This window comes from Chelonia mydas, chromosome 1 (assembly GCF_015237465.2).
Source record: "Chelonia mydas isolate rCheMyd1 chromosome 1, rCheMyd1.pri.v2, whole genome shotgun sequence".
Classification (NCBI taxonomy): Eukaryota; Metazoa; Chordata; order Testudines; family Cheloniidae; genus Chelonia; species Chelonia mydas.
This window is the reverse complement of record NC_057849.1, coordinates 282878457-282890753: the sequence shown is the minus strand read 5'-3', so window position 1 is coordinate 282890753 and position 12297 is coordinate 282878457. Positions and strand designations below refer to the sequence as shown.

The 12297-nt window shown below is 41.8% G+C and overlaps 1 protein-coding gene across 5 annotated transcripts in view; it reads left to right on the top strand.

Moving 5' to 3' along the window:
• Positions 1-1459: 1459 nt before the first annotated feature.
• The window catches only part of CNOT2 (CCR4-NOT transcription complex subunit 2), a 149294-nt gene continuing 138456 nt past the window's right edge, over positions 1460-12297 (top strand). For 2 of the 5 annotated variants that reach the window (XM_037886601.2, XM_037886599.2), the window contains exon 1: positions 1460-1583. The gene's annotated coding sequence lies outside the window, so the exon portion shown is untranslated. Of the gene's footprint in view, positions 1584-2140; positions 2165-12297 lie in introns of those variants that run through there. The other 3 variants (XM_037886580.2, XM_043547876.1, XM_043547872.1) reach the window with 3 other exon arrangements.

Below are 12297 nucleotides of genomic sequence, written 5' to 3'. Positions count from 1 at the left end.
GGGCTAAAAAATAGCTGTGTCAATGCTCGGGCTGGAGCCCGAGTTCTGGGACCCTCCATCCTCACAGGGTCCCAGAGTTATGGCTGGAGCCCAAGCCTGAACCTCTACACAGCCATTTTTAGCCCCACAACCTGAGCCAGGCAAGCCCAAGTCAGCTGACCTGGGCCAGCCATGGGTCTTTTAACCCATGTAGATGTACCCTAAGAACTTCTGCCCTCCCACCCCCACCTATTGTCTCATATGGTGTGTGTACCTCAGGGCTTGTCTACACAGCAGTGCAGCTGCACTGTGGTAGTGTTAAGAGACCTGGTCCACTCTACAAAGTTAGCAAGTCAGTTTATGTCAACCTTACTGTGTTTACACTAAAATTTCGCTCCTGCCGACGTAACTGCCCTATGGCAACTTACCTCCATGTGAGGTGTAGAGTCAATATTGATGTAGTTATATCAAAGCAGTGTCAGTGTACACATTGCGTTGCTTACATTGACTGCTACTGGCTTTCAGAAGCCGTCCCAAAATTCCTCGCAGTGACAGTACAATATGTACAAGCGCTCCTGGTGAGGACGCGCACCGCCAACACAAGGAGCAAAGTGATGCACAAGTGATGTAATTACTGTCACGGCTGTATGCCGCCATAAGTTAGGTCGACTTAATTTTGTAGTGCAGACATGCCCTCAGTGTAGACATACCTATGCCGATAAAAGGGGTTCTCCCATTGGCATAGATAATCCACCTCCCTGAGAGGCCGTAGCTAGGAGGACAGAAAAATTCTTCTATCTCACTAGTGCTGTCTACACAGGGACTTAGATCAGCTTAGCTGTCACCCAGCGGTGTGGATTTTTCACACCCCCTCGTGATGTAGCTGGGTCCATCTAATTTTCTAGCATAGAGCAGGAGCCCTCACAGCTGCTGCCCGGCTACCCCCTATATGTGTGTGTGTCTGTAACACAGCTGCTGCGCCCCTGTCTCCCTGGGAAAGGGAAGTGGGTGGAAGGGTAACAATCCTAATACCTCTCCCTCCCCCCCATTCTCTACCAGGGAGCGGGTGTTTAAGGGAGCTGCTCCCTCCGCCCCACGGGAGTATCAGACCCAATATCCGCCCCCTCCTGTGCAGTGTGTGTGACCGAGCTGCTGCCCCCTCACGTTAGGGGATCACTAATTAGGGCCCCGCTGTCTCCAGGGCTCCCGTCCCCCTCCAGCTCTCTCCCGCGGGGGAGGCCGCTGCCTGTCGCAGGCCCGGCTCCCTGCTGCCGCAGCGCCCTGGCCTCCCGCCGGGGTTAAGCGCGGAGACAGCGAGGCCCAGGAGCCGGGCTGGCCCGAGGGGAAGGAAGGAGTGAGGCGCCAGCAGCAGCAGCTCTTATCGCGGGGCCGGGCCTTTCCCGGGAGGCGGAGGGAGCCGAGCGAGCCGCTCTCCTCGCCGCGGGGCCGGGCCTGGACGCGCCACTCTCGCCGTCTCGCCCTGGTTCCGGTTGCCAGGCCGGGCGGCGGCGGCGGGCGGGTCAGAGGGTAAAGGTCGCTCCCCCAGCATCCTCCGTGCTGGATACTCAGCCATCTTGGATCCGCGGGACAAGAAAATTCATGCGGTGAGTTCGGCCCCTATTATTTTCTGGCCCCCTCCCCGCGGCGCGCTCTGCCCGCTGCCTCCCAACCGGGCCCGCAGGCGCTGGCGGCGGGGCCCCTGGCGGCCCGGGCCCGGCTCCGGGGTCCCTGGGCCCGGCCGCAGCCAGCCGGGTTTCCGTTTGCTTTTGTCTCCGAGGGAGAGAGAGGGGGGGACGCGCAACGTCTGAGTCGGGAGCGGAGCCCTTAGGCCTAGCCCAGGCAGCGGCCCCGGCCTCCTCCACCATCTCCGGCCGCGGCGGCGGCGCCCGAGCCCCGCTCTGCGGGGAGGGAAAGGCCGTCACCGCGGGAGGCGGCAGAGCCCGGGGCCCGCACCCTGGGGCCTCCTCATCCTCTGTGGCACTTCACACGGCCCCGGCGTCCCTTCCTGCTCCGCTGCTCGCTGCCCCTTGCCCTGGCCGCTGCCTCCCCGTCCACCCGCGATGACCGCCCCCTGCCTCTCCTCCGCCCCGCTCCCGCCTGTGTCCTAGTGTCTCTTCCCCGAAGCCCGTGGCCTAGTTGTGGTTCCTGATACTCTGCAGCCCCGTCGTACATTCGGCTTGTTTAGGTGTGTGAGGATATAAGTTGGTGGTAATGTCTGTCTCCCCCCCGCCCCCCCATGTGCCTTTTGGCTCCGGGTTAAGAAACCGATAGAGCGAAATCTGCCACCCACCGGCTCTGCTGCTGCTGGCTTTTCCTTATAGGCGATGCTGGGGTTTTGCTGTTTATCAGTGTAGCCTTGTGGCCTGTTATGTGTGTCCCTTGGGTGACGAGAGGGGGTGAAATAGGGTTAATTATTTTTTGGTATATACTCTCCATAGCCTTTCTGAGGGAGGCTGAGATGATATCGGAACAGGTTCTGATCCTCCCTCAGAAATGTTTGTTAAACAAACTTGAAGCAAACTGAACCACTTCCTCTGAGTGCTGTCTGTGTCAGATGATGTCTTGTCTTCCTGTGTGTGGTGGTGTTTCTGCTTTGAAGCAGCTTTCAGTGTGAGCCAGTGCTAATGGGAACATGCAGATACAGTAAGGGAGAGTTAATTGGTGTGTTTACAATTGTAGCTGTGTGCACATATTGAAATTTGCAAACCAAAAAATGATGCATCTGTTACTTAAACTTTTATTCTAATTCAAGTTACTCGTAACTTTTTAGTTTAGATATTTTGTAGTACTCTGTCCAAAACCCACCACATAATTATGTCATATTGGATCAGCAGCATTTACTTTTTTAAAAATCCATTTTGTTAGAGAAACTTACTGCCAAAATTGTAGTGTTATATTGGCTTTTTATTTCATATATAAAATGTAGAGATCTCCCTTTTGATTCCTGGGTGGGAAGTGAATTAAGTCCACCAAGGAACAAAACATTCATATTGCCTGTACAGCAGTAACATCTGGTGGAAGTGATTGGCTGCTGGGCTTAACTCAGCAATAGGGGAGCTTAAAGTTTATCAAACTTGCTGTCACGTCAGTCAATAGACAGGTTTCTGGAAACATGGATGCAGTTCAAACTGTTAAGATGTACGCAGAGCAGAACACCCAAATATAATTATTTAGGTTTTCATTGCAAAGATTCCTTTATTTGGACCTGAGGGTGGATTTACGCACTACGTCCTTTGATTTTTTTTTTTTTTCTGTGATCGTATTTTTCAGTGTAGTCTATTGTTGATCAAAGCATGCCTGATCCAGTTCTTGAGGACTGCACTATTTTATAACATCATAATTGTTTGTGTGGAGAATTCCAGCGGACACATGCTAGGCTTCCAGATTTCAACGTGCTAGATCCTTTTGGTATTATAAAGTTATAAACTATGAAGGAATTTGAGTACAAGAACTGGCATACCATTCATTAGAAGGCAGTATTTCACTCCCCTCCTTCCCCCCCCCCCCCCCCGAAGCTGATAATAAGGCTAACATGGGGGGGGGGGGTCCTCCTTATCTGTGTTGTTTTGTTGTCATTTCTTTCTGAGATTTGTCTAGTGCCTTTGGCTAAGAATTTTAAAAGTGACTAGTGATTTTGGGCATTTCAGTTTCTAAATGCCAAACTTGAGATGCTTGCTTTATTTTATTTTATTTTATTTTTTTAAAAAGAGGGTGAGTATTTAGTACTTGAAAATCAGGCCCATTAAGGTTTCTCCAATTGGGCAGACAAAAATGGAGGTCTCAGAAATCACTCTTGACTTTTGAAAATCTTGGCCTTTGTCTCTAGCTTGTGTTAAGAGTTAGGTATGCCATTTAAGCAGGTACTTGACGTTAGATCTGAAATCAGAAACTTTCATTTTTAGGATTCAGTTTTACACAGTTTGTATGGGTGCAGGATACTCTGTACATCAGTTCATTATATCATAGTCTTAATTTTTATAGTTATTTTTATATTTGAAAAATGTACTTTTTACATCACTCAACTTTAATCTGTTCAAGAATTCTGTAACTTTTTCAACTTACCTGCCTTCAGGGTTGAATGGTATCAGTCACTAAACTGACAATGTACTGTTGCTTTCATTTTACCTTTAACCTGCATCAGATGTTCTGACTTGATCTAAAATATTGAGCCTAATATTAATTGTAGTTAGATTCTTCTGTCAAAAATGCATGTGCAAATCTCACTGAAATCTATAGGAATTGTGCGCAAGTATTCAAGGACAGAATTTGGCCTTAAGCACTGCAGAATCCCTGTTGTTTTAAAGTGCTGTTTCTGTAATCCAACCTGTTACTCGTTTGTGAAGATCTGTGTGCTAATTAAAGAATATATGGTAGTTCCTACTTTTTCTTTAATTGTTGGTGAAACACTTGTCACATTTAGAAATATACAAAACAAATGTTAGCCTAGATAGAGGGAGAAATTTTCAGTGCTCTTGCCTAAGCCCATATAGAAGTGATATGCTACGTACTAATCTAAACAAAACTGAATTTCATTTGGGAGAAGAGGGAAACAAACAAAAAAGCAGTTTATCATCAGATGTACAGGATAAGTCAATCATTTTTATAATTAATGCAGAAATCACACAGTTTGATACATATTGACAAAAACCAAGACATTAAGTTAAGCTTGAATCTTCTGGCCTTCATTAGCTTATGTCAGAATCTTAATATATTTTTAAAATAGTGTTAGGAATTTGATAAAGTCATCAATGACATTTTACAGATGCATTTGTAGTTGAAAAGTCTTCTGATGTTTCAAATATACTGTATCCAGAGAATCAGACTAGCTTGTTTTGGTTCCAGTTTCCTGGGTAGAGGTCAAAGTGTTGTGTTGTATTATATCATAAATAAGACTATATGACTAAAATTGAGGGTACTATATTGGTCTGTTGGCGATGGCTCTGATCCTGCAAACGCTTATGCGTGTGCTCAACTTTAAGTGTGCAAGTAGCCTTGCTGACTTATTTAGGTCTATGAATTTGCATAAGTGTTTGAAGGATTGGGATCTAGATATGTATTGATGACGTTCTGAAAACTTAAAAAAAAATATTGTCTGTCTAGATCAAAGTTAGTATCATTGAGCTTTATTATAACATTAAAAGATCTGTGTTCTTTAAAAAGTGAAACTATTGCACAGACTATTTTAAAATGCTAATAACCCTTTACTGTGGGGAATATAAGGGGGAGAGTTGACATCCAAAGAGTCATGTCTGTGTTGAATTAGTGGTTACAATTAATTTTGTATGTAAACTATTTTTGAGATTCAGTATTGCTGAAATAAAAGTACTGTTTTGTTTGTACACCTTTTGAAGTAAAATCTAATTTAAAATATCTTTTGAATTTAAGGAAAAATTAATATTGTTTTTGTAAAGAAGGATCCCAAAATGCCTTACAAGCATGTACAGGTTGCCAGGTTTTAGGCTTAGGCAGATAAAAGGGTAGGTGGTATCCTCTGAAAATTTTTGATGACAGAAGTGCTTATGACGCCTAATTTACACTAGAAAAGTTTGTCGGTATAGCTGTATCCTCCTCGTATAGATGCAGCTTAAGCTAGCAAAAGATTGTTTTTGCTGGGATAGGTTATACTAGTTCCCTGAAAGAAGTAACCTACGTGGGAGAAGGCACCTTCTGTTGGTACACCTGCATCTAAAATAAAGCTTTTGCTGGTACAGAAATGCCTTAAAAAATCACACCCCCTAACTGACAAAAGTTACCGGCAAAAGTTTCTAATGTAGACCTGTCCTCTATCCCTCTCATATGAAAAAATGTAATGGGCACTTGTCTCAAGCTTTAGTAGAGAGAAAACTGGTGACAGAATATCAGGCAGTAGCTTGAAGACTGTTATGCTGCTTGTAACAATGTACAAACATGAATTACACATCATTACTGAATATATACAGTACCACCCCATTAGCCTATTATTGCTGTGGAGTATATCAACAGCTGCAAATTTTTAAAAAAATCCTTCACTCTTCTAATAAATTTTGTCATGTTTCACTGAATTTCATCTCTTGCTAATACCTTTTAGGTATGTCTAGTTTTATTAATATTAGCAAGCTATAATTTTATAAGTTGCTTAGTACTGACTCTGCTGTGTACTGTACAGTGCGCAAAAATAAAGATAATTCCTGCCCTGCAGCTCTTAAAATAAAAAAAAATGTACAGCTGCACAAGTAAAAGGACACCATTTTTTTCATAGTTTTTTATTTCTAAGTTGTTTATAATACCTTCTACAAACTTGAAAATGACGTGGTGGTGGTGGTTGTTACTGGTATTATGGTGCTACCGATGTTTTCAAGTCATGGGCCAGGACCCCACTACTTGGCACTGTACAAACAGAACAAAAAGATGATCTCTGGCCTGAAGAGCCTACTGGTTTTTGGTTTCCATTTTGTAAATGTTTCCCTTCTGTTCCCTACCCCCAACCCCCTTATTTCTATGGAGTATAGTTCATCAAGCCTTTGTCTACTATTAGCTCCCTAGTTTGTTTTTTTCATTACTTATCAGTGGTGCTTTTGAAAATAAGATTTTTACTTAAATTTCACCTCTTCTGCCATCTGGTTGGGTGTGTTGTTTAATTTCACAATCAGGGATTGGGAGGCTTAAAACCATAAAAATGTATAGGGCATTCCCCACCAGATAATATTTATAGGTTAAAATTTGGGACTAAGCTATTTGAGAATCCTTTAAAAATAATTAAGCGTTGTGATCTTTTCAGTCCCTTCCCTTTGCTGATTTATTTGCTATAACGGTCCAAGAGTAAATAATCTGAATTTCATTCAAGTCTTTCAGGTTCTCATTTCCATTTGTTTGTTTTTTGTTTTGGTTTTATTTATTTATTTATTTATTGCTCTCTCTTAATGCACCCCAATTTTCTGGTGTTTTGTATGTGCTGAAGTTGCATCACACCAGAAAGTCTGCTCATGGACATTAGTTTGTGTGTTTGAGACATTTTTAGAGCTCTGGTACCAGTTGAATAGCGCATATGCAACTGATTGCTGAAGTCAAGTTATTTGTAAAAAGCTGTAGTTTGCTTACTAATACAACTAGTGCAAAACACTTACACTCTCTCTTGGGTAGTGAGATGGAAAATATTATTTTGCATGTTAGTATGATTGCCGGGGCAGTAGTCCAGAACATGGGAACGGGAGTAAGAAAACCTGAGCTCTATTCCTGACCCTTCTGCTGACTTGTGTGACCTTGTGTAAGTCACTTAACTAATTTGTACCTCAGTTTCCCATGTGTAATATTGGGGTAATACTCATCTTTGTAGCTTTATGGATGGAAAGTTCTGTAGAAATCCATAGTACTATTTCATTAGTTACCGCTAATGGTAAATCATCCACAGTTGAAAATTAGCACTTAAAAAACTGTCTTGTACACTGTCAGTAGGTGACAGTTCTGTTGTTTGCACCTGGTTGTTTTGTAGTAGTGTTGCTAAGACACTTTCTATTGCAATATAAATATGCATATTTGTTTGGAACCGTTAACAAGGAGTTTTTCACTTAAGTATCTGGTTGAAATAGAATGACTAATTATGTACAGCAGTTGAGTTTATTTCAAGATATGGACTGTTAGTCTGAATTTGAATGTCATTCCTTGGTAAAGAAGTTTTCCTAATGCTGTCCAAATTGTGCATAATGTCATTTCTTTGTCAAGTTTCTGTCTGCTTATCACATGAAGTTATTCAAAATGTTCTTATTTCCTTTTTACTCGATCATAAGCCAGTTTATTTATAAGCTGATCCCCCCCCTTGCCCCCCCCCCACCCAGATGGATAAGTGAAAATGGAAAATTTTTATGACCCATTCATAAGCCAACCCTATAATTCAGGGGTCAGGAAACTTTGGCTCCCGGGCCATCTGGATAAGCCGTTGGCGGGCCAAGATGGTTTTGTTTACCTCGAGCGTCCGCAGGCACAGAGGTAAGCGTAAGTAAACAAAGTGTCCCGGCATGCCAGCTGCTTACACTGATGGGCTGGGACAGCAACTGGTGGGGAAATTTTTGACGGGGGGGGAGAAGTTGGGGGTCAGGGGAGTAACTCCTGTGACGACCCCCCATATGACCCCACCCTGAGCCCGGGACCCCAACACTCTCCCCGTCCCATCCCTTCCCACCTTATCTGGGGAGGGCCATGGGAGGATGTCTCTGGCCTGGCCGGAGCTGCTCTGGTGGGGCAGGCTGGCCAGCGCGGCAGCAGCTGCTTTGGGGAGAGCAGTGTGGCCAGAAGCAGAGAGACTCTGGTCCCGCCTCTTCCCTTCTGGCTCTGCTAGCTGTGCTGCCTCTCCTTGCTCCCTCTGTTGGGGGGGAGGGGCTGTGTCCCACATCTCCCTCTCTATACCCATTGATAAGCCTACCCCCTTCTCTGATGCTTCCCTTTTTTACTAAAAAAAATTCGGCTTATGAACGAGTATATATGGTAATTAGTATTCCCCCCCTTTTCAGGCCATACAATTAATATATTATATGAAATGGGAAAAATTTCCTTGTAACTAATTTCTTCCTTTGTAGCTGTTTATGTTGTAGTTGTAAAAAATGTTTTCTCACAAATTACAAGTAATTCCACAGAATGGCTAGTTACCAAGTGCATATTCCATAGTCAGTAAAGTAACTGGAACAAGGTTGGTATACTTTCCTTTTCATTGTCATTATTGTGTGGTAGCACTTAATTTGTGAGAGAACACTTTTTACAAGTACAGCGTAAAAGGTGCATAGCCAGAAATAGTTAAAAAGAATGTTCTTCAACTTCATATAAATTGTATAGACTGAAAATAGGAAAACACTGTTTCATTAGAGTCAGAAGAGAACAGTATAAACAGCTTTATGTGGCGAATAGGTGCTGAAAGCTCACTAGGGACTTTGCTATTGATTTTATGTAGAAGGCAGTCAGGTACGATGATGATGAGCAGCAATATAAAACCCCTAAGAAAGCAATGTGTGCAATTTGGACAGCATTAGGAAAATCTGTTTACTAAAGAAACTTCCTACAAATCCACAGTTTAACAGTCCATATCTTGAAACAAACTATTTTATATACATGGTCGTTCTGTTTCATTCATATACTGAAATAAAAAGTTCATTATTAATGCTTCTAAACCAGTGGTTTCATGGGTTGAAAGGCGATTTCAAATGAGTCTGATAAATTCTGGTCTGCCTTAAGTGAACCAGAAAATACCAAAATAATTTCTTGAATGGGCAAAATAGTTTTTAAAAAGGTTTTAGTTAAAATGTAGTGCTCTTCTTAATGCATCCACATCCTAGCTAGTGTGGGGATTCAGCATGTATACATGTGCTTAATCCCATTTCGTTTTTTTTCTTCTTCTTCTTCAGTTCACCTTTAATTTGTAACACTTAAGTTGTAAGACAGTTAAACTATCTAGTAGTCTCGTGTTGTTTCTTCAACCTTATATTGTTTTGTTAAAATTCATATACTTTTAATGATAGTGAAGCTTTTTAAAGTTTATTAAGAATTCCAGATGCATCACCATATTTATTTTTTGGCCTAGTCACTTGTAAGATCTGATGTCTTTACATCCAGTAATACATTTTTAATAGAAAAATATAGTTTAAAAATAGATATGAATATTTTTATAACAGCTTGTATATTCACAAGTTATTTATATTGGTCAATGTTAAAAAAAAAAAAAGTGCCTAAGGTCACTTATTTAGGAGCCTAACTTGACTTTCACTGCATCCAGCAGCTCCCATTCAAATCAAAGCCTAAGAGCCCATCTTTAGAAACCCATTTTTTTCCGAGCCTTAATTCATTTTTATAATAACATATCTTGACAGCAGGGATACCCAAATTTTGACCCAGCTGGCACTCTTACATGAAATGACTCACTGAGGACATTTCCATATTAATTATTGAGGCATAGTCGGTGCGTATATTTCCCAGCAGGCAGTGCTCTATTTTGAGCTAACCCAGTACCTGCTGCGCTTAAAGTGGAACAGTGTTTGCTGGGCTCTGTAGCTGGTGAATGTGTGGGAAGAGGATGTTTTTAGCTTTTACTATACTTAAAAATCTGTAAAAAGAAAAGGAGTACTTGTGGCACCTTAGAGACTAACCAATTTATTTGAGCATAAGCTTTCGTGAGCCACAGCTCATTTCATCGGATGCATAAAAGTGGAAAATGCCTGGAAAAAATCTGTGAATCTTCTTGTAGAGCTCTGTGGTTGAGCTTAGTCCACAGGTCACAGTAGCCATCCTTGCCAAAGAGTTTGCAGTGAATTACCCAAGCTGCAAGTTATGAAGTGTACAGTTGCTAGAATCTCTGCTAAAAGCAGAATCTGTTTCATGGACTATTTAGCTGCTGTGACGGTATCGAGTGTTATGTATCTAACCCATCTGTAACAAACATAGGAGTAATGTTGATGGATTCATGAGAGTTTTGCCTTTCTTCCTACCATGACACACGATCTTGAAATTAGCTTGGGTGGTTTTTAAATTGGGTAAAAATTCAAGGAATAGAGAAAATATTAGATGGCAAGGAGTGCAGAGTTCAGTCTTTTCCTGGAAGTGCATGTTAGGTTCACACTGCAATGTGAACAGTGTAAAGCTGAGCTAGAAGACAGTTGGAGAAATCATTTTAAAAAAGGACTCAAACTAACTTTGTGAAGCCAAAACAACTTTGTTAATTACAGGAGAAAACTGTTCTTAATGGCTTCTGGAAATTTCAGAATCTTGTCTGTCTGGAATGGGACATTCCAATGCTGAAATATCTCAAACATTCTAGTATGAAGGACATGAGTAGAAACCCTACTCTAACCTTAATCTAATATGCTATTTTTTTGAGTGTCCTCTTCCAGATGTTGAAGAGGAGGGTGAAAATCTCCAATAATAATCTTGGGCAACTGTGCTTTGCATACATGAGTGTAACTGGCCATGGCTTTGCAACCTATCCAGTGCAGCACTTTATTTTCTAGAATGTTCTTCTAATGTAATAGTGTTAACATATAGTCTGTGTTCTGTAGTTTATTATTGCTAATTTTCTTTTTGTATTGCTCCTTGTTCTAGGAAGCATACAATTAAAAGTATAGTGTAGGATGTGTTTGTAATTATTTCCTCTGTTAACAAATATAACTGCATTTTATAAATACCAAATGTTTTCTCTATACTATTAGATGAGTTGCTGTAACATTCTTGGAAAGTCTAAGAAGACCAACAGTTTAAAAGTATTGTGTTGCACATTCAGACCTGCTCATGCAGTTTAAAAAATACAGTGTATTTCTGTTTACAGGTATATGCACTACAGGTATGGTTGGTATAATTTTCCATTGAGAAGATGAGCAGTACAGTATATAGAAATGACAACGAATTTATTTGTAATAGTTTTACAAGTGTAGGGTATGTATTGTAGATGAGGGGAGAAGGAGAGTAATTTGATATGTGTAACTTTGCTGTTATGACTTTAGCAAATCAGAGTTGTTAAAATATATAAAACTTTTATATTAAAACCCAGCTTCAGGGAAAATAAGTGGTCATATTATACTTAAGACTTTTGGCTTTTCTGTGCTTATAGCAGTGCTCTTACTGGCACACTGAGAATATCTTTGACATGATATTCCCAAGTACTTGCTTTGTGTGCTACTGCTCAGTTATAAGTTATGAATCAACCTGAGGGTTTAGCAGTTTATCGCTGTATTAAGTGATGGAGTGCATCATATATCTCATTTATGGGATCACACAGTCAAAACAAAAATAATATAAATAATTTGAGGGTTGGAGCAGTGCAACTTTGACTTATTGGAATTAGTCTTTTAATTTAAAGTAATTTGGTTTTCATCTTCCATTTTGCCTCATGAAGCTGGTGCAGTATGAAAAGAGTAGTGTTCAGAATATACACTACTCATGTCTGCACCACTGTTAAACATCCACAGCTGGCCCGTGTCAGCTGACGTGGGTTTATGGGTCTTGGGCTGCGGGGCTGTTAAATTGCTGTGTAGATTTCCAGGCTCAAGCTGGCGCCATGAGGGGGAAGGGTCCCAGAGCCGGATGTCTACACTGCAGCTTTATAGCCCCTCAGCCTGAGACTTGCAAACCCAAATCAGCTGAGATGGTCCAGCCATGGATGTTTAATTGCAGTGTAGATATACCCATAGGGAGTGTCTACGCTGCCCGTCAACCTAGGCTCCTTACATGGATTTTAGTCTTAACATCCCCTCTTCTCTCCCCAACCTCTTCCCTATCCCCACCATACACAAAGACAAACTCCTGACCTGAGTTTGGAGGTGTTTTAAAACCAGGCTAGATTACCTGGTTCAGGGTGTGGATTAGAAC